Source organism: Polypterus senegalus, chromosome 3 (genome assembly GCF_016835505.1).
Source record: "Polypterus senegalus isolate Bchr_013 chromosome 3, ASM1683550v1, whole genome shotgun sequence".
Taxonomy (NCBI): domain Eukaryota; kingdom Metazoa; phylum Chordata; class Cladistia; order Polypteriformes; family Polypteridae; genus Polypterus; species Polypterus senegalus.
Window position 1 is genome coordinate 194,235,311 of NC_053156.1, and position 25,739 is coordinate 194,261,049.

Here is a 25,739-nt window from a genome sequence, read left to right on the forward strand (position 1 = left end):
CCTACACAGTCTTAAAAATTTACTTGGCCTATCACACAATATTTTGAGTTGGTTTACTTTATACTATACTTTTGAAAATGTGTACTGTAGTATGTAGATAGTGTTCTCTCACTCCTCTTTGCATTTAGACATTATATCCCTCATGGTTCAGTCCCAGGACCAATTCTCTCCTTTATATTATTTACTTATTTTGGCTAACACCTTTATCAAAAAGTGACTTACAATATTTCAGATAAAATTGGTTCAATTTTTTTTCCAGTTTTCCAATTGGAGAGTAGGCAGGTGAAGTTATTTGTTCTGGTCATACAGTGTCAGTAGCAGGGTTTGAACCCACCATCTCAGGGTTTCAAGTATAAAGGCTAACCCACTATGTCACACTACCTACCTACAGTATATGTAATTGAACATGGCTATTCCCTTTTGAAAATGTATTCCTTAATCACAGTACTGGCATTTATTTATCTGATAATAACAATCATCTGTATTTATCATTTAAACTGAATACTTTTTCAATAAGATAATTAATGAACAGCAACATTAATGTAAAAAAGTGGATTAATGACACATGTATGTGTTTAAATTCAGAATAAAACCTAAAGTTATTTTACTAGGTAGTAATTCTATGAATAGTAAGGCAGTACTGCATACATTTAGCTGAATGGGCTTGAATTTTATTTTAACTGAATCCACCTATAAATCAGGTCCATTTTTTTTTTAAGGATGTAGCTTTCAGTTGTCACATTTCTACAATTTTTAAAGCCTACATTCTCCATATTAGTAATGCTACAAGATTAAGGCAGTTTCTTAAGCTGGAGGATCTTCAAAAGCTAGTCCATTCATTTATTTCAAGAGGAATTGACTACTGTAATGCTTTTTGGTTAGGCTGTTCAAACTGTTCACTTACAGAGAATTCAAAACATGGCACCATTATTCATAACTTGAACTAAGAAGTATGGCCATATAACTTTAATTCTTAACTTCTCTGACTTCAAATTAACTTTGAAAGCAATTTAAGAAACTTTTTTCTCACATACATAGTCATAAATGGCTTAGCTTTTCCTTTCCTTAGAGAATTTATTAGTGCCTACATATATGGCATACATTACTATCTCAAGACAAAGGCTTCCTGCTATGCAAATCTATTTTATTTAGCTAAAGTGAAATGATTTTCCTATCGTGGAAAATTCTCATCAGTCTCAATATTTAAATCAAAGCTGAAGACTCATTATTTTAGCATCACTTAGTCTTTTCCATTTCCTTTCCCATTTGTGTGCCCATAATGGAATTTGGTCTGCTTTTGGTTGGATTTCTTATCACATATGATGAATTTATCTTCAGGCATGTTTTGTTTGAAATAAAATTGCTGTCATTTACTTATATAATTATTCTTATTCAGAATAAAGCAGACATAGGACTATTATATATTTTTATATATTTGTTTCTCTGTTTCTGCTTATGTTCATTTTTTATTTAGTAGATGAACATGCATACAACACATAAATCATTTAAAGATACACTAGTGTAACTTGGGTAGGGTATAACAAAAAATGAAAAATCCGAGTTGTTTTAATAAAGCCAATTAAATTAAACAGAATAAAACTGGTAGAAATGTAGGAAACCTAAACAGCATAGGATGTGTTAAGCCTAGCATGATAGCTGCTAGCACCCTCTGATTTGTCTATTCACAGTCTATGTAGGATCGTTAGAAGAAAGGGATTGTCAGGGGGTAGGCTAGATAGTAAAAAAGAGAGCAGTGATTGGCAGAGTGTAGCACTAAAATATTTGAACTAACTGTGTCGGAAATCGTGTTGAAGCTTCAAACCATTTGACACTTGCCTCTCTAGTGACATCATCTGGTCATTTGCATTAATGGTACACAATCTTACAATCAAGTTCAATGATGTCAGTTAAACTTTTATGTCTTTTATGTTTTGCTGTTACAGATTGGCAACGAAGACGGGTTCATCAGCAGCTTCCAGTGTCTGATGTTTAAAAAAATATAAAAAAAAAATATAAAAAGATAAAACTATATCAAAATATGAAAAATATCTTTTTATATAATATGCTACCGTGGCTGTCCGTTTGTCTGTCCAAGATTTTAAATCGCCTGTAGCTCGCAAACTGCTTGAACTATTGACCTGAAATTTGGTACACATATACTACGTGATGTCTACTATTTGCTTTCGGAATGATGATTGACCTCCAAGGTTATTCCACTTTTTATTTTAATTTTATTTTATTGTAGAATCAACTCTACATTTTACACAATGCGCCATTCTCATCCCTTCCACCTTCGCCGTCACTTCCCCTACCTCTTCATATCTTAAATCATTCTTGAAGCAGATTGAAGACTTAAGTGCCAGCTTAAGTCAAAAATTAAGGAAAACGTACTAAGTAATTGCAACACAAACACTGACTTAATCAATTTTAACGTGAAAAGATGCAGACAAAAGAAGAGAAGAAGTGGACCGATAGGTTGGAGAAAAAAAGAGATGCTCAGGAAGCAGCAAGTGCATCAACCTCTGAGCAAACAAATGCTAAATGTACAAAGAAAGAGAATGAAAACTATAAATGCTCAAGTCAAGTGTATTCACTGCAGGTTATCATGCAGTGCACCATTACTGGTAGATAATAAATGTACCATACAAGAAACAAGAATTTAAGAAAAAATAAAATAACATGCCTCACACCTGGAGCCCTGGCTCTTTTAACAAATATTCCACTTTTACATTGTATCATTATTATGGCTACTTGTTATTAGTATTCCTATTGGCCCTCATTTGTTTGTGATCGCATTTAATTTATCGTCATTTCGGGTTCCACATTCCTAATGTTGTTTAAAAAAATAAATAAATAGATTGTAAATGAGCCTTGTCATTTGTCCTCAAATATTTTCTTTGTTCTGACCTATTTGAGTTCACAGAAAATAAAGTTTTAACCCTCTATTTTGCCATAATGCAGGTGAGCACATTTGAGAAAGAAGATGAAATCTTTAAATTAACAGATGTTATAATTCCATCAAGTAATGAGATATTTTGTTTATAATATACTTTACAATACAATACTAGGAAGAAAAGATGCTGTCACAGTCAAATCTGTCACATGCACTGATTGTGCTATCCCCTTCTTTTAAAATATCCAATATGCCCTGGAGTTGTTGTCCGTATAATAGTTTGAAAGGGGAGAAGCCCGTACAGGCTTGTGGGACTTCGCGATATGCAAAAAGTCGAGAGGGAGGAAGCATTTGTTTGAGTGTCTGATTGAACCTCTTTACTAGACCATCAGTTTGAGGATGATACATCGCAGTCTTTAGGCACTTTATTTTAAGTAACTTGGCCGTTTACCTGAACGTCTCCAAGGTGAAAGGCGTCCCTTGGTCCGTCAGGACTTCTTTAGGGATGCCGACTCATGCAAAGACCAATACCAATTTCTGTGAGATGGCTTTAGACGTGGCTAGGCAGTGGCATTCTATTTCAATTGCTGGTCACTGATCACTATGTTTGTGTGTTTTCCCTTTTTCCAGTACTGTGTAGTTGCACTATGCACCAATGCCCCCTGGTCTAAATATGCTGCAACCACTTGTGATGCCGGGAAGATGAAGAGAGCTCCACAAGTGAATACTTTTAAAGGGTGCACATTCAAGGATTAGAGAATGCCCATAGGGGGATGGGCAGTATTTTGGTCTTTTTAATCCCACAGGTTTATTTTCTCTAATATCTTGCCAACTGGAATTTTTATTTTCCTGTCCTCCCTGGCCTTCTGACTATTGTTTAAGCTGTACATTGTGATTCTTCCCTGTTTAATATAAATTAGTTTTTACTTTCTTTTGTAACTCTTTTTAGCTATTATTATTGTAAAACACTTTGAACTACTTTTGTGTAAGAAAGTGTGCTGTATAGATATTTTTGTTTCAATGTCAAATATAACAGTAACAAATTAAACATTATCTTTCTTAAAATCAATTACAGAGTGAAAGCAGACAGTAATAACGTATTTAATGCTGATTTATAAGGCCGATCTATAGTGGATTATTTAGAAAATGGTTATGGATAAAGTTTTATCAAGCATGGAGTTCACTTGAAACTTCACTTGGGTCTCCTTAAGATATCCATCAAATAAATTCATGTAATTGTTTAATCTGTGTTTGCAATTTTTTCAGGGAAGGAGGAGACTGGGCTTTTGGGGTAAGGCTGTAATAATTGCTAATGATGATTCTGGAGAGTGGCAATGTGTTGTGTGTTGATTAGCACAGGTAAGAATTTCCCTGCACTCTGAACATGTGGAAATAATGACACTATAAAACTAGAATATTCAGTTCATCAAGTTGGTTCATGGCAATATTTATCTCACTCTTCCTTATGAGAAGTTAGTCATTCAGTGGTTATGTATCTTCTAAAGTTACAGCTTTTTTTAACACCTCCACATTATATGCAATGTTTAGAAATTGAAACTGAAATTCATCTAATATTAAAATTTTAATTTGTAGAAAAATAGATTAGAGAGCAGTCAGTTTATATATATATATATATACATATATATACACACTCACCTAAAGGATTATTAGGAACACCTGTTCAATTTCTCATTAATGCAATTATCTAATCAACCATTCACATGGCAGTTGCTTCAATGCATTTAGAGGTGTGGTCCTGGTCAAGACAATCTCCTGAACTCCAAACTGAATGTCAGAATGGGAAAGAAAGGTGATTTTAGCAATTTTGAGCGTGCCATGGTTGTTGGTGCCAAACGGGCCGGTCTGAGTATTTCACAATCTGCTCAGTTACTGGGATTGAGGGTAGGAATTTTGAATGTTGAAGAGTGTCCTACAGACCTACAGAAGATTAACCCATTCTCATCAAACACTTCTGTCCTGTCTTGATGACCTCACTTCCACCCAAATGACCTCACTTCTGTCCAGCCCTGATGATGTCACTTCTGTCCAACCCTGATGACGTCACTTCTGTCCCACCCTGATGATGTCTCTTCCATCCCGTCTTGATGGCCTCACTTTCTACTTCCTGCTGGCCTATAAATAACCTTCCTTTAACTCATTTTTTGTCTTGTGTTGTTTCTAGCTATCTAAGACTGTTACTAGCTTTTTAAGACTACTACTTTTTTCCAAAATATATGGGGAGGATCCCCAAACCTTTTTCATGTGCATCTTGCCTTATTATAGTAGTTAGCAGCATAAAATGGTGGTCTGTAGAATGATGCTGGATATCAAGAAGAGTGAGGACAGAAAGAAGGATCAAAGGGTGGAAGTTGAAAAAGAAGACTGTAAAGTTGAGTTCAGGGAGGTGGTAAAACAGGCACTGGGTGGCAGTGAAGAGTTACCAGTTAACTGGGCAACTAGAAGTAGCAAGGGTGACAGCTAGAAGGGTGCTTCCTGTGACATCTGGACAGCAGAAAGAGGATAAGGAAACCTGGTGGGGAAGTACAGGAGAGTATACAGAGGAAGAGGCTGTCAAAAAAGAAGAGGGATATTCAGAAAGATGCAGAATCTAGACAGGAGTACAAGGAGATAAGACGTAAGGCGAATAGAGAGGTGGCGAAAGCTAAAGAAATGGCATATGATGAGTTGTATTAGTGGCTGGACACTAAGGAGGTATAAAAGGACATGTACTGATTGGCTAAACAGAGGGACCGAGCTGAGAAAAATGTGCAGCAGGTTACGGAGATAAAGGATAGCAAATGAGCAGATGAAAAGAGTACTTTGAGAGGCTGATGAATGAAGAGAGAGAGAGAGAAGGTTTGATTGTTTAATACAATTTTGGAAAGTGAGAGGATGCCTGACGAGTGGAGAAGAAGTGTACTGGTACTGATTTTTAAGAAGAAGAGAGATGTGAAGAACCGTAGTAACTACAGAGGGAAAAATGGATGAACCACAGCATGAAGTTATGGGAAAAAGTAGTGGAAGCTAGATTAAGAAGGGAGGTGATGATTAGTGAGCAGCAGTATGGTTTCATGTCGGGAAAGAGCACAACAGAGGCAATGTTTGCTCTGAGGGTATTGATGAAGAAGTATGGAGAATGCAGAAGGAGTTGCATTGTGTCTTTGTGGACTTAGAGAAAGCATATAAACTGGTGCCTAGAGAGGAGTTGTGGTACTGTATGAGGAAGTTGAAAGTGACAGAGAAGTATGTAATAGTGGTACAGGATATGTACAAAGGAAATGTGGCAGTGGTGAGGCTTGCGATTGAAGTGACAGATGCATTGAAAGTAGAGGTGGAATTACATCAGGCATCAGCTCTAAGCCCTTTCTTATTTGCTACTAGCCATCTCCTGCGGCTCCACCTGCGAACTAGTGAAAAAGGACAGTGAGGAGGGCCCTGCCTCCACCCGCAGCCTCTGTCTCGGATTAGTGCGGATATATCGCTCCTGCTAGTGAACTATGATTCTTAGCGCGATGAGAGAAGTTGCAAAATCAAATGGAATATTCAAGCAGATTATAGAAAAAGTACAGATCTAAATCTATTAAGTAATTCTCCCGAGGCTGGTGCGTAAGGCTGATGCGTGAGTGACGAGGGCCCCATCCCCTACAGACAAACAGATGTTGGATTTTATATATATAGAGATGGTGATGGACAGGTTGACAGATGAGATTAGACAGGAGTCCCCATGGACTATGAAGTTTACATATGATATTGTGATCTGTAGCGAGAGTACAGAGCAAGTCAAGGAGACCCTGGAGAGGTGGAGATATGCTTTAAAGAGGAAAAGAATGAAGGTCAGTAGGAACAAGACAGAATACATGTGCATGAATGAAAGCAAGGTCAGAGGAATGGTGATGATGCAGGGAATAGAGTTGGCAAAGGTGGAGTTTAAATAATTGGGATCAACAGTTCAGAGTAACCAGGAGTGTGGAAGAGATTTGAAGAAGAGGGTGCAGGCAGGGTGGAGTGGGTGAAGAAGTGTTAGTAGTGATGTGTGGCAGGTGTGTACCAGCAAGAGTGAAAGGGAAGGTCTACAAGAGGAAAGGTAAGAGGAAGGCCTAATAGTAGGTTTATGGATTTAGTGAGAGAGAGGACATGAAGTTGGAGGGTGTAATGGAGCGGGATGTAGAGTACAGGAAGATATAGAAAAAGATGATCTGCTGTGGTGACACCTAATGGAAGCAGCCAAAAGAAAAAGAAGAAGATTAAAGTTTATAACCTAACTGTTTTCTGATCCTCACGAATGATGTGGTAATCTTGACTATTAAGAACAGCTGGCTGCTTTTGTGTGCACAGTTTATAGCCTATGGGCTACTCTTGGGCCTTGCCTGGCAATAACATAAAAATCAGCATTGAAGGAATTGATCATTTTTAGTCATTTGTACTTTTTTGTGAAATATTATATATGTGTTATAGCTTTTTTGGAGCCATATCCTTGGTTGAACATTTTTACCTTTTTTGTTAAGTGCTTGTTTCCTTTGTCCATTGTAATTAATAGTCTTCATTTTCTACCTAGAATGAAATGGGGCAGGTCATGTACTTAATATGTTGGCCTAAGGTGTTACAGTTAATAGAGCTGCAGTCACCTGAGTGAAATAAAGGGCTTCTTGGTGTCTCCAAATCTTAATGACTGGCTAACATTTCAATCTCTCCCTTCATCTTCTGTAATTACAGCTTTTCACACCTACTTGCCCATTTTATTCCTTTCATTTTGTCATGATTTAGGCTGTAAACAGATGCTTTGTAGCTTGTTTCTTTAAGAGAAGTCATTTGCCTACCAATGTCAGGCTCACCTCCCTCATCTTTAGGGACAGGGTCTCCAGGGTCATGACCTTGACATGATCAGTCAGTATTAAAGGTCAGCCTTTCGCTAGGTAACTTATCTGATCTACAAGTAAAATTCCTTATGTTCATTTAGATGTTGTGTGTCTTCTTTTATTGCATTACCTTGTTACAACTTATTACCTGTTTTTTTTTGGTTTTGCCTTTCATCAGGGTTGCGGTCACTGTGGTTTATTTTTATTTTCTTTTGTTTCGGCTTTTTGCCGCTTCTCTCAAATTCGCCTCTCCTGTTTTCCTGCTGAGTCAGGACACATCTGCCCTGGCTTTATTCCCTCCCTTTCCTCCTACACGTTACCTGCTTTTTCCCCTTTAGCTATAAACCGGATGATGGCTATAAAGCTGAAATTTGCTTGTTATCTTGTTTGCTTTCAGCATGGAAATCACATCTAACATATTCTGCTTTGCAAATGAATGGTAACACAGTTCTTCACTAACTATATATATATATATATATATATATATATATATATATATATATATATATATATATATATATATATATATATATATATATATATATATATATATATATATATATATATACACTAGTACCTCCAGTCTTCAAATAAAAGAGAACTGAAATGAGTGAAGTCCACCAATATAATGATTACATTGATTATGAATTATGAACATATAGACAGCCTGTCCTACAGGATTATAAATAGAAGCTCTCATGGGCTATTGATACTGCATATGTATTGCTGAAAACATTTGCCAGAACTGTTTATAGTGATGTTTTCACATTGTTTGTAGTGAAAATCACAGCCATAACATATCATTTGGGAACATTATTGGTGTTGGTTAGGAAGATATATAAATTGCTGTCTAACCTAGCTCAATTAGAAGAATACTGCACTACCCTCAAATAAGCAATGCTTAGGGGACATGTTATCTGAAAACAGACAAAACAAAGTTTACTCGCCTATGGTTGACACAACTACTTTATAAAATGTGTGAGACTTTCTTTACAAAACTCTTCTTTTTCAATGCTGCCTGCAATTTTAGACCTTGGATCTATTCTTCCTTTGTGCCATCCACTATGTAATATACAATGGGATGGAATTAGACATATCAAAAAAGGTGAAAATGATATTGTGTATTGTATACTCTCGAGTTTATAGGGTCATTACCATCACATGAATTTATTGTATTATAGTATCTAATATAGTATTGTACTACAGCTCTGTTGACTTAAGGCTTACTGTAGTTAAAACCTGAAATGTATTTATTCTACTGTTTTGAATTTCATTTTTAACAAATTGTACATGTTTAACATTCTTTGCAGTTTTAAGTACAAATGTACCAGAAAGCTTTGAATATGCTAAGTAAGTGAACTTCAAATATCAGTAGTAGCAATGAATGTTTATGCATTTGTGGTCAAAAGCACGTATTACTTGTAAAATATAGCTTCAGGTAACATACTAAAAATTAGAACTCAACTTTTTTTCTTTTTCCTAATAACTGATTCAGTTATAACAGTTCAATCAGTATCAGACATAATCTTCCTATTAAATAGAGGTCTGTAGGCTGTTAACATATGTATAAGTACTTCCTACTGGAAATCTTGACCTTATGAAACCCAGTTAAGGGGCTGCTCTTGATTGAACATCTGTCCAAGTGATGTAAATCTCTTAATCACTTAATGCACTACTAGAGAAATGTAATCATTCTTAAAATGTATAAAAAATATAATTATTGCTAAAAAATTATTTTTCTCACTGTATGAGATCAGAAGGCACCTACCTTTCCCTAGAATACAGTATTTATCTATTGGCTCTTCATGTTTTACTTTTAAAATGGTGTGTTTTCAACCATTACTGGGCAGATAATTATAAAGCCCCACATAATGTAATTAAAGTAATAATCCTAGTGTAGAAGGTACAGATTTAAATATTGATATACAAGTAAAGAGACTCCTATAAAGAGACAGACATAAATATGTATATATTTATTAGAGTTCTTGGGATCAAATCCAAAGAATAAATTGATAATAATACTAAAAAATATGACTCATGAATAGATTAAAATCAACGTACAGTGTTTAAATTGTTTTCTGAAATTTCCTATTATGTGTATGTTCCACTGCATGAACCGTAGAGCGAGTACTGTACACGTTTTGTTAAAAAAAGCAATATTTACACCTGCATGTCATGCTATCTCAGATAAATATATAATAGCCTTCTCTTTGTAAAAAATGATGCTGAGTTTCTTCAGAATTTTTAAGAATCCATTAATGCAGGATTAAAACAATCCTCCTGGGCCTCTGCTCTAGTATTCTTCATATAAATGGAACTGTAAGTTTTAAATAGAGGTGACTGCTGAAATTTGTCAAAGCATTTTTTTTTTCAACAAATTTGCTGTGCTCGCTAGTGACATTTCTCAGATATTTTGCTGAAAACTCACTGTGTGACCACCATAGACAAACTTTTTTTCCCTATATCTAATGATGCTTTATGAGGCTAGTGCAGCATCTAAGCTTTAGCAGCCAATGTTGGGTGGGACAGCCCTACTAATTTTACAACACTTTTCAGTCAAGAGAGGTGAGTACCTGGTATCGAACTGTGAGGGCCAGGCCTTGGTGAACTCATGTTTCCTGCTCCTGTTGCAACTGTCTGCAAACCATTTTACTGTTTTGATATTTAATTCTATTAATTTTATCTCAGGGAGGGACAATGGCACAGTGGTTAGTAGTGCTGCCTCACAGCTCAGGTCACATTTCTGGCCACAATAATTAGTTCAGCATAGTTGGCAGATGTTTCCCAGGCCATCAGGAATGCTTAATAGACTATTGTACCATTATAATCTACTCAAAGCTGCTTATTTGCTCTTTCCCCATACAGTACAGCTAAGTTTCTGAACATTTTTTTGTGATTTCGCCAAACCTGAGATGCAGCAAATTAAGCAGGATTCACTCATGATTTAATGTATTTAAATTTTCTGTTTCCTTTTTTCCAATGTTGTGACAATTGTATTTTTGATGGTAATGTGTCGAAGCATAAGGGTTTTGTTGTGGGAATAATAAAACACTGTAATTTAGATCAGGGCACAAATTGGGGATAATCTGAACATTACTTTAGCCAAATTGGTATTTCAATGGATTATTTCATCTTTAATACTCATTAAATGAATAAGCCTTATGCTTATAAGGCTAGGCAACAAATATATGTTTTTTAGACATTTCATGAAGATTTCCTATCTTCATTTCCAGGTGTAAACAAATATTTAACATATATTGTATTTGTTTTTCACCTTGCAAGTGATTTTCAAAATAAGCTTTATATTTGAATAGGCGTGTAAAAAAATTAAACTGACCTTCAGCGCTAGGGCAAAAATTTATTTCTGTATCCAACGTCTCTGCTTGAAACGTGATGCTTTCTCACTTCTCTTCCTATGGTGGGTTGTTCTATTGCTCCACTTCATTAGATCAGCCTGTCCTGTCTGACTGAAAGTAGATAATTAATAAAGCATGTCATATTAAATAGTTTTAAGCTTAATTTAAGACTCATTAGTTAGGTCCTAAATGAAAGTACATTATTACTCAGTATGCATAAAAGTGTTAAAGAAACAAGTCTGAAAGCAGAGTCCAATGTTAATATTTTAGACTTGTGTTGAGGATGGTTGACATTTTACTTGTTTCTGTAGTTCAGAACACAATCTAAATGTAAAAAGAGAGCGAACAGGTGAGGGTGCAGTAGCTGCCTTAAAAAAGATGATGACACGTCAGACTGTGTTCTAATTCTACAGGGAAACTGTAAATGAAATCAGAGCAATATTTAAATAATATTGCCCACTGTCAAAAATTTTCTAATCAATTATGTTTCTCTGAGAAGTATTTATAGATCTTCTAGTCATCGTGAAGGAGCTTATGAGTGTTTATGACTGATACAGTTGGGTGCTGATACTCTTGGGAGACCTAAAGTAGTAGGTTCACCTGTGACAGTAAGTTACAGGCAAAAGTTTCAAACAAATTGCAGTCCAGAAAAAGGGGGAAGGGGGTGGTCACTGATCACTAAAATAAAAGATACAACAGCTGTAAAGAATTCTGATATGTAAGGTGGTCCCTAAATGTTATAGAATCCTTGCTGTTGATCATGGTTCTCTTTCATTCAAGTACAGTGCAGTGACTAACCATACACCAATCTACACATGTTATGGGTAAAAAACCAAACCACTGGCAATTTTGTTTAGAAATTTTTAGGGTAGCCAATACTTAATTTCAGGGCAGGAATTATCTGGCAGCTCCTAACAATGAAGTTTAACATTAGATCTTTATGTCTCATTTGATTAATTACTGCCCACTTTTAAAATATTTCACTAAGTTTAAAATTCTAGTTCCAAAGCCCTGAAGCTCTCTAAACAGAAATACGTAAGCACATCACTTTGCTTGAAAAAAAAAGACCTCCTGATAATGGCTGTTACACTATTCCAAACTCCTTGTTATGTAACTATACTGAAGCTTACTTGCCACCACTGCAAAGTAAGCACATGGATCCGAGGGTGGATTAAGACCCCCATAGACCCCTAGGTGACTTAAAGAATACAGTCCCTTAGCTCAGAGTTAATGATACTTTAAACAGCGCAGCACATTGACATTCAATGAATGTGAAGACTGTACTCAAGGAGTAGTGCAAACAACCCATCATTACATCATGCAGGGGTTCCCCTTGATGATTTCGTCATGTGAATTGTGAGTGGTGAAAAGGCCCCTTGGTGTCACAGGTCCAAGGATGCACACCCAAGATGCCCTGATGGTAGATCTGCCCATGTATGCATCCAAAACCTTTGACTCTTAACCTTACTAGTAGAACACCTGTCTACCTGTACAGTATGTAATCGAATTACAAGAAAAAAAATATATAAAAAAAAAACTTTACTAAAGCATTCCGTTTAGTGGATAAAATTGTCATACTTTTGATAAACCTTTACAAACAACTGATTTTAATATAAGAGAGTCTTAAAATTGATCTGTGTTGACTTGATGAAGATTCTATAATAGAGGGTATGCACCTAAATCATCTAGGGTGCATACTTTATCTCACCCATCTGCCATTTTTCATTGCTGCTATCCTTTACCTCTCAGACCATGATATTCTACAAGGACTACAACTTGTTCACAGAACAGATGGCAAACATCAAGCATAAAAGGCTGAGGAAAATGAGTTAAGTATTTCACAAAATCCACCCAGGATCTTCAGCATGTCAATTATGTATATGCAGCATACACTGTACTATGTAACAGTTGCTGGGCATCTTGATTGCCTTTGCAACTGCATGCGAGATGCTTGGTCTGGTTTAAAATGCTTAAACACAAAACAGGTAGAAGTGCATTTTGTTATTCACGCTGGTGTGGGGAAACAGCACAAACTGTATTCAGACTATCCAAAAAAGTTCCTTAGTCTCTCTTTTTGCTGTCCTGAACAGTGGGAATATTTCACTTTTATATTACAACTGTACATTTGTACTTTGCAATGTAACTAAAGGTACCATTTACAGTAATTACATTTGTGACATGTTGTCACCTACAGATTACAAGTAGACAACAAAAGCATTCTGGGATACTTGATGTGACTTTCAGACTTATTAGACCAATCGCAAAAATAACAACAGCATTAAATACAAAATTATTCCACACCTGACTTTAAACAACAATATGATAAAAAAAAAAACACTCATACACTCAAAAACACTCTCAACCATATAGAACAACATCATCCCCACATCAATTTACTCTGGCAAACTTAAGGTTTAATAATTTAAATCACTTTCAAATAGCAAATACCATTGGTCATATTGAAAAGGAAGTACAAAGCCCTTAAATTGTATCATAGATATGTCCATGAAATTCTGTGGATGATCTTTGAAAAAATCCATAAAAATTAATGTTTTCAAGAAGAAAAATATCAATCACATTGTGGGCTTCACCGTTCAACATCAATGCAGGTAGACAGTCCATGTAGTCATCCTGACTTGTATTGCCCAAGGCAAATAATATTGTAAATTCACAGTTAAAAGAAGATAGGTCCCTTATCAAAGAAAATAAATAAAAAATCATTTTATTATAAACAGTTTTAATTCACATAATTTTTATAAGATTTAGTACTATATGTTTTACTTATTTGTAACTAATTCATTGTAATACAATATACAATAAAAGGAAACAGGTGAAGAGGAAATTAATAGAAATTGAATCAGGCACATCCAGATAGATCAAGTACGTTGTAGAAATGGTTGCACTTCATGAACTATTTCAATAAGCTGCATAAAGGAAGTGGCAGCAGCATAAAGGGACTTTTACTATCAAGAAAGCCCATTTACCATGTCCTATATCTAAGCATTTATGTCCACTCTGCAGTCAGTTTCAGCCTTTAGATCCATCAACAGACTCAGAAAGATAACACCCATAAGCAACCTCAACTGATATGTCATGACCATTAATGTTTACCATTCATGTTTCACAAAAAGAAAACTGTCCATTACTTTTATTAAAAATGTTAGTACTTTATAGAAGCCATGTTGGAAGCTCTTATAGGCTATTTCGCATTAGCATAACACAAACTGTTTCGGACAATATTTTTTGCTGAAGTTTTCACAATTGTGTTTATTATTTGTTTTCTGTCATATGGGTTCATTATTTTATTTCAGATTATAGTAAGTCCAAATTGCACTTAACATCAACTGTTAGTATCATCAGCATAATTTAAAAAGATTTTAAGAAGTGAAGCTTTAATTTAGGAAAGAGAACAGCATTAATGAATGCTTAAAATGTATATGCAGATTATAAAGACACTATAATACTAGTGTACTAGTTCTGCATTGTTATGCATTTCCTCTTTTCTGTATGATAATACTTTATATACATGCTTGGTAGTTCAACTGTACAAAATGTTATCAATGCAGCCCAGGATCAGATTTTCCTAGGTGCTTAGAACAATTACCAGACAAATGTTGAGCAAAGAAAGCAGTAATTCTTTGCAATGAAGAGGAAAGTAGCATATTTCCAACATCACATACCTGTATATATTTATAACAGCAAACATAATATACGGTATATTTAATGCCTCCTGAGATTTGTTGTTAATTTAGTATAACTGGGGCTAACTCATTTGTTTAAAATTTTACTACTTCTTCTAGGACCACAGCTTGCAGAAACTCTAGTCTCAATTTTTCATTTCAAATTTCTGTATGGTCCATACATACTCAAATGAAAACCTGACAAGTCTTCATTATCACTTTTGTAAAAATACAATAAAACAAACAACAGCTGTACCTGGATTTGGTGGCAAAGTAGAGCTGGACACTGTTATGGCAACTAATAGCAGAGGCAGAAACCCCTGGGGAGGATTCCATGAAACTAGACTCACACATGAAGGCCAGTTTAAACTTGCCAATCAAACAAAAAAACATCTTTAGGATGAAGGAGGAAACTAGAGTACCCACAGTGAATATATTTGAAAACTGAGAAAACATGTAAACTTTACTGTGAGTAAGAAAGTGGTATTAGTTAATATGCCAAGTAAAAAGTATGGAGAGACCCTGTGCTTCCGAAATCATAAAAGAAGAAATGCGAGCAGATGAGAGCAAATTTAATGTTAGCATTCATTGATGGGAGGTGAAAGAAAATATAAGTGAACAGAAATTCAGCATAAAAAAAGAAGAAATAGAGGTTATATAATAAAACTAATTATGTAGAATTTAATACATTTTTGACATTAGGTTGTTACAGACAAAAAAATAACAGCAGGAACTCATGAGTAATATATACTGCAAATATATTTGGTAATATGTTAAATTAGTAAATGGTACTTAATGACAAGGTAGGATGCTTAAAATAGTGTTTGTCATAGGCCTACTGTTTCCTGTGTCAGTCTTTGTCCTCTTATTGTACTGTAAATGTACCTTTCTTTATCAAAACAACCTAGCATGTCTATGTTATTAAATGTTGTCTTCAATGTCAAACATAAAAATTTATTCAATAGTGATGCCTGCTGATTTTTTTTTCCTTTTTTCCTTTTAACTCCACTCTAATAACTGACAGAGCTTCTTGAAATTAAATTCATTTATTCACAAAATGTGTTTTATTAAATTCATGATGATAGGTCAGGCTTACCTTGTGAAGGACTGGAAATCTCGCACAAGTAAGTTCCTGCCTTGTACCTGGTGCTGTCACGATGGGCAACAGCTTCCTTGAACATGATCAGAAGTAGGTTCAAAAATTCAGAGGTGGAGGTTAGTCTCATTTTTTTATTAGCAATGTTTGACTGATACATATATTTATGAATACCTTCAGATATTGTAAAATGTAGCTTACAAACACTGATAATTGTGATTCGGCCTTTGTTCACATACCCCCAATAAAAAAACCCTTAGGGCACTATTTCAGATAACTATCCTATCCATTCTTAGTATTTTTCATGGCAAGAGGCACTTTTAACATCAGCACATGAAACAAGACAGCATGTTATGTTATGGTTATTTTGCAAAGGAGTCTTCTGAAATGCCTTATGAGCTAGAAACGTTATTAGTGTTTTTGAACTTTTTTAAACTAATCATGTTAGTACCAACAAACTGTGCTGGTGCAATTTAATATGAGAATGAACATACATATTTAAGATTTAACCTAGAACACTTGGACAAAAATTCATATGAAAATGATGAGGATATAGAAACTTCACAAAGTGACCATGCAGCTTTTGTTATGTTGTCTAACCCCAGAGCTGATTACTTTTCACAATAGCTGAAATATTTACTCAGGCTGTAAATTTGTAAATTTATAATTATAATTAATTATTACTAAATCGATTTACTCAGCCTGCAGATGTTCAGCTCATGCACATTCGCCTTAACTGTAAGTCTACAGACAAACTATTAGTTCAGGATTCTATATCGTGTAGCTATGTTTTGGATGATTTTTGCTGCCTACATATTAAACCATATTTAGTGGAACTATGTCTTTTGTTGTGTGATAAAGTAGGCTGGGGTGTCAAACATATTTTCTGAATGACCACAGTGACTGTTTTATTTTAGTTTAATTACCATTTTCCTTCAAGTCCACCCAATTTTTAATATTCAAATAGAGCACATGACGACATATTCTAATTATTAGTAGCTAATATGTCATTATGTGCACCTGCCTCTGCTTTTCATTATTTGACTGCCTTTTCAGAATGCTTTCAGTATAATTAATAAAGCCATATCTAATTAAGGAGTCATCAGGCACTGAATGTAGCCCCTGAATCATAGCATTCATGATATCGGATCACATCTTCACGAAATTAAATAGAAAAGCAAAGCTGCCAAGTCTTTTTGCACCTACCAACATTTGGAAATAGGAAAATGAAAGGAGTAATTAGGCAAGCGGTTCAAGTATAAAGGCATGAAAGAGCATCTCTTAATAGACTGTGACTGGAATGAAATCCTTCAGACAATACAGCCTTTGAAGAGTTGTGATAGGCATTTCTCTTTTACACCCGCCAACTGAATTGGGAACACAGAAACAAGAAGCCTCCCTTAAAATGGATTTCAGTTAGAATCAGAATTGGCTTCTAGTTACATGCTTAAGAGGAATAAAAACCAGCAGCTAATATGGCCTCATGGGAACTAAATTAACATTTTCTGCATTTTGTCAGATTAGTTATCTGTACCAGAATATTTATATCAATTCCATCTGTGCTTTCTTTGGCCTTCATTCTGTTCCCCCTGTCATTCTTATCATGTCCAGACTACCTCAGCCTATTCATGTGACTTATTGCCACCACGCTAATCCTTCCTCTCCACTCTGCACATCAGTTTGGTCCTGTTCTGTTCTGTTTCTTCAATTTTAACAGAATAGCAAGATATAGACTATGGTAGATTTTAGATGCAGCAGACTGATTATATCTACAAGGTGTGGAATATCTACTTAAAATGAATGTTCTTTAAGCCCAAATAATAGCTTCCAAAGTAAAAACTGTGGGACTTTTCCTGAACTTTAAGTTACAGGATTATTTCCTGCTTTCTAGTGATGAGTGAAATTTTTTGCACAAAGCTGATTTTGCAGCACTCAGTGTTTCATTTTGCCAAAAAAAAAGAGTGTTGATTCCTGTCGGAAGTATTTACATATATTAATTGTACATTCATTTGTCTGTCATTTAGAATTTAAATAAAGACCTCTAGTGAAAAAAATCTCCAAACTCATTTCCTGGCAAATGTAGACATTTGCTGACAGTCTTGGAAATTACAATTTATAACGACGCATTAGAGGCAGAAAATAGACTTAAAGCTTCATGGTGCTTACAGAGTGCATATCCTTATCCTCTTCAGAAGGAATCAAGAAACAAGAAAGAAAGTGTGGTTGCTAGGTATAAGCTGGGTGTGGACGACATCCTGTGCAGTGACATTTTCCTGAGGATAAAACACAGTAAAATGCACGATAGTGTGCTTTTTAAATGTTTATGTTGAAAACATGTACCGTGTCACATTTTTAAGAAACACACTGTTCCTCCGTAGTAATGTGAACAAAAGGTGTTGATAGAATTGATTTGACAGATTACATGAATTACCCATCTGTAAGAAAGAACACAGGTAAACATGAAAGTGTGAATGAGGCTTTATTAAGGTACATAATTTGTTTTCCATGTCTGAAAATCCTTTAAAGACTCCAAAAACGGTTTTAGTGAGTTTTGCATTTCACAACTGAATGAATTTTAACGCCAGTTTAGCAAAACTGCATGCAAGCTGAAACTTTTCTTTTTCCCTAATCACAACTGCCATCCACATTAATGCAGGTCTCCAGGTTGGTCTGTTGCTTTCCCATTCCTCATATTTATCGACACTTTAACTAGCTCCTCTTTCAAGAACATAATGCCAAATCCTCATTGTCAATACCATAATACTAGAACCATAATATTAAAACCATAATATTAGAACAATTTTGATGTGAACAGACTATTCATATCAGCAAAGATTGTCAACCCTACTTACCTGTTTCTACAAAATAAAATCAACTTGAGTTTTGAAGTACTTCCATCTACCGTATTAGAGAATAACTTAATCCATGTGTCTATAGGACTCTTCTTTTTGAAACTTGCTTACAAAATGTCTTCCATGACTCTTCCATCCATTACTAAGAGTCATCTTGTCATCGTCAATTTTGAAGCTATCCATTACATCCTTCTGTTTAAGCCACTTCAAAAGTCTAATATATTTCTCTTTCCTTCCCTAACCCTAACCCTAAGCCTTCTCCATTCTGTATTACCAGAACTGAAAAATATCTATTCAGTAACAGTGATTTGTGAACCCATTATGTTAGCACACATGCAGCTGAAATAAGGACAGTTCTTTCCGGCAGGCTTTAGTGATTATGGCAGGTACAATGTTCACAGACGTCAAAAGAAAATGCTATGTAGAAGAGCACAATCCATCATATTCAAATATCTAAAATAGAGTTACCAACACATGGCAATTTTCACAAAAACCTCTCTGAATATGCAAAATGTGTGGGTATTCATAAGGTCAGGGATCATTTAAAAGCCAGAAGCCATCTGCAAGAAGAATGCCTCCTACACTCCACTGAACTGGGACTACAATCGTTCAGCATTCCCCACTGAAGAATTGGATGATGAATATACTGTTCCAATGGCTTCTCTTCAGCCTGGATTTGTACATATAAATGATTATAACAATGTAAATTGAGAGTAAAAGTTAAATTTTAAACCTATAAGGGGTTATATATTCAGGGTCAAGTATATCCTGCATTTCTAAAAAGAACACATAACCAGGGCGCAAGCTCCTCCTGTTGCAAAACATTCTGGAGCTCATATGAATGCTTCATCTTGGCTTTATGTGCCTTTGCAAATGGTTTTTAAGCATTTTTCTTTTTGCAACATAGATCACTATGTGCCATTCTGTCTGTTCCAGTCTTTAAAGCATATCCTTTCCTTTGCTCTTTTAGCATTTTACCACTTTGTCTCCTTGTGTCTCTGAGATTTTTTTTTTAACCATAAAATTCACAGCAAATGCTTATGAAGAATCACTCTATATTTTTAGCAATCCATTTTTAACACCTTTGACTTTCGACTAGAGCTTTCAACTTCTAAAAGATCACCTGCAAATAACTGTTTTTGTGATGCACACCTTTCTCAATCACATTTTTCACAAAACTTCAAATGTCAAATTTGTTTACTAATAAGTTTAACATGCATGTCTGTAGTAAGGGCTACGGCAATTCAATCAATAATATTTAATCATTATGTTACTGCAATTTGTGATTTGCATGGCTCTGCATGCAGATATGCTCCATTTTGACTTTATTTACATATTTATTTAGCTTACTTTTCTGTGTGCATACATTTGTTCTGTAAAATGCATTTCACTGATCATGGATGCTATAGGAAATAAAGAAGTATGAATTTTAAGATATACTGGACAATATGTGACATATTTTGTCATAGTTTTTCAGTTAAACACTTAAATAAAGACTTAGATAGCAATACATTTTAGTTCATCATTCATTAGAATAATTTTTGTACATAATATTAGAACATTACAAAATTGTCACAAGAACAGGCAATTCAGGCTCAACAAGCTCATCCATCCTATTCACCTAGTCCTGCTCTCCACCACACTACTTGGTAATTATTTTCATGTGTCTCTTGCTCATTATGTGACAAAAACGTCCTAACATTTATTCAAAATCTGGCTTTAAGAAGTTTATGATCATGTCCCCATTTTCTTGTTGCAGAATTTATTATACACTAACACCTGGGATCTACTGTACTAATTCCTTTCAAAAATGTAAACACTTAAATCCTGTCATATATTAATCTACATTTGCTTAAACTAAAAAAGTTCAACTCCTTCAGTCTCTTCTCATAACTCATATCTCTTAGTCTCAAAATCAGCCTAGGTGCTCTCCTCTGGACTTTCCCTAGCACAGTACCCTGGGTGAGGCCTCATTAGTGCGTTATATGACTTAAGCATAATCTCTCTTGACTTATACTCCATACATCACAATATACTGTACAACCTAACATTCTATTAATTTACATGATTGCTTCTGTACACTGTCTGGATGTACTGTAGATAGTGATGAGTCCATTATGACTCCCAGGTCCTTCTAATAAGGTTTTCTTTCAAGTTTCAGACCTCCCGTTATATGTACAAATCCAACATCTTTATTTTCTACATATATTATTTTACATTTACTTAAATTTAATCTGCCACAAATCTGCTCAAGCCTATATGCTGTCCAAGTCCCTGAAAGTTCTACATTTTCTGCTCTTACAATTAGTTTGGCATCATCTGCAAACTTAACCAGCTTAATGATTATATTCTCGTCTATGGTTATTAAAAGAGCAGTGGTCCCAGCACTTATCCATAAATGAGACCACTTTTATTATAACTGCTCCACAGTTTAAAATTATAAATCAAACAATTCAGACGAGAATAAAGACTCATTGCAAACTTTAATATAATTTAAGGATGAAACACACTTCTATGTATTATTTATGTTTGGGATATAGCAATGGTCAGTATATTAAAGCTGACATTTTTAGTACTTTGTTGCATATCCCTTACATGCAATGACAACTTGAAGTCTGTGATTCATAGACATCACCAGGTACTGAGTATATTCTCTGGTGATATATTCTGCCAAGCCTCTAATGCAGCCATCTTCAGCTCCTGCTTGTTTCAGGGGTATGATCCCTTAAATTTTCTCTTCAGCGTATGGAAGGTATGCTCAATTAGATTGGCCATTCGAGTTTTCTATTTTTCAGCTTTGAAAAACTCCATTGTAGCCTTAGCAGTATGTTTGGGGCCATTATCTTGTTCTAGGATTAAGTGTCATCCAATGTGTTTGGAGATAGTTACTGGACTTTCAGTAGATCAGATGTTTCTATACACTTCGGAATTCATTGTACAGCTTCCATCAGCAGTTACATCATCAGTGAAGATAAATGTGTCAGTACTTGTGGCAGACATACATGCCCAAGTCATAACACACCCAACACCATTATTAACAGATGAGGTGGTATGCTTTGCATCTTAGACAGTTTCTTTTTGTCTTGACAATCTGTTCTTGCCATTACTCTGAAAGGTTCATCTTTGTCTCATCTGACCATAAGGCCTTTTTGAAGAATTCTGCATGCTCTTTTAAGTACTTTTTCGCAAGTTTTAAGATGTCCTGTAATATTGCATCTTGCAGTGTGGCCAGTTTATGAATTCTTCTGTGGATAGTATTCTCTGACATATACTGTACACATCTGCCTCCTGAGGACTGTTTCTGATCTGTCGGACAGGAGTTTGGGGCTTTTTCTTTACCATAGTGAGGGCTCTCCTGTTATCAGCAGTGGAGGTCTTCCTTGGCCTACCAGTCCCTTTGTGTTTACCCCAGACAGTTGATTTAGGTAATCCTAATGTTTTTCTGATGTCTCTAATTGATTAATTCTTGTTTTTTAGCCTCATAATGGCTTTTTTTGACTTTCATTGGTACAGCTCTTATCCTTATGCTGAACAATAGAAACTACAGAGTTCAAAGGTAGTCTGTAGATGGAAGCAAGCCTTTTGTAGATATCTTATGCCCGCACTAATGAAGCAATGAAACACACCTGAGTAATCACAAACACCTGTGATGGCAATTGTCCCAAACAACATGGTGCCCTGAAATGGAGGGACTATATAGAAAAAGTGTCATTTCTTCATGGTGTAACCGAAATGTTGGCAATGTGCACTTAAATCATGTCTGAATTGTTTGATTTGTAATTTTAAACTGTGGATCACAGGGGTAAATCAATGAAAAATGTGTCTTTGTTCTAATCATTATGGAGGGCACTGTAACTGTTTTTGTTTTAGAATGTGAACTCTGCCCAAACATTGTGAAATCTATTATATCATGATCATTAGATCCTAATGGTTCAATCACCTTTACCCCTTAAACTCTAACCTGATTATTACAGAAGAGTAAATCTATACAGGCCTATCCCTTCATTGGTGCTTTAACTGTATTAAAAACAATCACTGATGATATCTAAAAACACCAGTTATTGTGAGCCATTATTTGTAAGGCTAGCCCAGTAAATATTTGGGTTATTAAAATCTTTCATGACTGTAATATCCCCATCTAAACCAGCCTTTTTAATATTATTAAAAAGATTGAAATTATTGTCTGCATTAGGAGGTCTACAACAAACTTGTAATATGAGGCATTGATCCCTAATACTGTCTAGTTGATTGCAGACATCCTTTCTATGCTGTGGTTCACTATGTAATTGAAGATGCCTTGCTTTTAAACTGTGTTTTACATAAATGGTGACTTGCCCACCTTTTCAGTTTTGCTTGTCTCTCCTAAACAATGTGTACTCATGTATTTTAGGCTGTCGCTCATATCCGTTATTTAGCCAGGTTTCTGTTATTTCTATTATATCAAAAATATGTGCAGCTTCATATAATCCAAACACATGTATTTTATTTTTAATATTCCTAGTGTTAAGGCAAGCAATTGTAATGTTTTACTTATTCTACTATGGCACTTTACCTTTGGGCTAGAAATTAAGTTGTTAGGCATATTTAACATTACAGTATTGTTCATCCCTTCATGTGAAGTTCTAAAGCTAGTCTGTCCTAAATTCCTTGTCCCACCATACCCTTAAATCTTAAATAATCCTTGACTAACCTACACATGCACCCTCTCAATACATTGGTGCTACTTCTGTTCAAATGTAACCCATTATGATAGAACACATCCCATCTGGTCCAGAAGAAGTTCTAATACCCCAGTATCCTACATCAAGATTTGAGCAATGTTTTCAGCCTTCTAATCTCTTTAGTCTTACCTGGACTGGTGCATGGCACAGACAAAACCAGATTAGACCATATTGATAGTTCTGCTCCTCAGATTGGCACCTGACTCTTTAAATTTGGATTCCAGAACTGACAACCTGTCCTTACGGTATATAGGTCATTTGTTCCAACATGGAGAATGACAATTGGATCCACCCTAGCTCTATTCGAGAGCCTATCTGCCCTCTCAGGTAGGTCTCCTACCTGTGCACCTGAAAGACAACACAGTGTATGAGACTCTGTCTGTGGAACAAATCTTCATCTCAGTCCCCCTCATGATTGATTCCCCTGCAATCAGGTGACCTGATGTGGCTCCTCATCCCTATCTATCACATCCGAGCCATCAGAAACAATGTCCAGCTCTACAAGGTCCTGACAATTATTACAAACCTCAACCTCTAGGATACTTGCCTCCACACAGATGCTTACATCTGACTGTGACTAACCTGTTTGTAACTCTCTGTTCTGGAGTCTCCTGGGCAAGATCCACCAATTCTTTACTGCAACACAGCCTAGGCACTATCTCCTCAAGTTTAGAGATCCTGAGCTCTGTTTTGAGACTCCACATCCAAAGATTATTGTGATGAGGAGAAAAATGACCAAGCGATCGTGAGATGTCTATGAATGATGGACACTGAGGAGACAACTCAAAAAGACTTGGAAAAGCTTCAGAACTTGATGAACCGTTGAAAAATGCTGGTTAATGTACAAAAGTGCAAAGTGCTACATGTGTGCAAAGGGAACAAAAATGCAAGACCCAGTCCTACAAGAAGCAACTCCAGAAAAGGATTAGGGGGTTTATATTGACACATCATTTTCATCATCTAAGCAATGCACAGAAGCTATTAAAAAGACAAATAAATTATATCATAAAAACTGTTAACGTAAATCGAGGGACCTCAGGTCAGGTGTCTGACTACATGGTTTCCTATGCCCTCACACTTACAGTGCAGATAACAAGTTCATTCTACGTATTGACTGTAAATTTGCGCTTTCAAAATAAGAAAGCAAACCAAACTGCTGATTCTGTCTGAAATTTTATTTACTTCAAAACTGAATTATAAATTCATTTCTGAGGTTGGATTTTTTTCCAATTCATTTTAAAATCATTTTAACACTGTTTTGTGGACATTTTTTGCTAGGAAATTGGCAGACATGCAGTAGACTATTGCAAGTTCTTTGCTGCACATACAAGTGTCCATCAGTATAAACATTGCAGATCTTTATAATACTCTATGGATGTCGCAGTACAAATCTATATTGCACTGTCAACAGTTTTTTGAAAGTTTTATTGAATCATAATATGTCCCCTGCTCATGGCAGACATTTTTTTCATTCTGAGTTCCAGTTACTGCCACTGCAGATTTCAGCTACCTAGAGACTCCAAATGTATATTTATGAATCCTCAGCCATGAATACATAATTCAATATACATAATATCTTGCTTCACATTTTAAAACAAGTTAATGTTATTTTTATACAATACCACTACAAACACCAAAAAAATATTTCAGAACTTTTCATCCACACCCCATAAACATGTTCCATGATATTCACAGAATGTAACAAAGCTGTTTAACGAAAATATAGTTAAGGATATTTTAAAATCATAGTCATGATTTAAAGCATACCAATGAGTGAGGAGTAGCATCAGGTTGGTGTTACTGTAAGTCTTCAAGAGAGAATCTTGGAATACAAAGATTTTGGAGGCAGAAATTTATTTCCAGCTATCTATTGGAAAATCTGCCAAAAAAAAGTGAAACGCAATTCCCTTTCACTGAATCTCACCTCGACCCCACCATTATTTGAACAACATACAGTAACTAAAGCTTTACTTTAAGTTAGCCTACACACAATTATATACTCACACCCTGAAATTTGAACAATGGCAGCCATGTTTCACTGTAACGGTTTCTGCATGTTTTCAAATGCCACAAAGCTTTGTGGTACTATCTTTGTATAGTAATATCAGGGTTTTTGCGAATGCTTTACACACTCTTGCATCCACAAACATTACATTATGTGTAGAAGGAGAACTGTCAATAAAAAACTGTATCACAAAGAAAACAATTATTACAGACAAACCATAAGCCGATACTGCAGTATGTTAAAGGAGCAATCATTTGTCAGGCTACAGCTCTCATTATAA

At 35.4% G+C, this 25,739-nt stretch overlaps 1 protein-coding gene across 4 annotated transcripts in view; it reads right to left on the bottom strand.

Moving 5' to 3' along the window:
- Positions 1-25,739, bottom strand: part of LOC120525764 (leucine-rich repeat and fibronectin type-III domain-containing protein 2-like) — a 904,115-nt gene that overhangs the window by 506,458 nt on the left and 371,918 nt on the right. For 3 of the 4 annotated variants that reach the window (XM_039748348.1, XM_039748349.1, XM_039748352.1), the window contains exon 4: positions 11,087-11,216. The exons of the other annotated variant lie outside the window; for it this stretch is intronic. The gene's annotated coding sequence lies outside the window, so the exon portion shown is untranslated. The remainder of the gene's footprint in view (positions 1-11,086; positions 11,217-25,739) is intronic. 4 annotated transcript variants of the gene reach the window in all.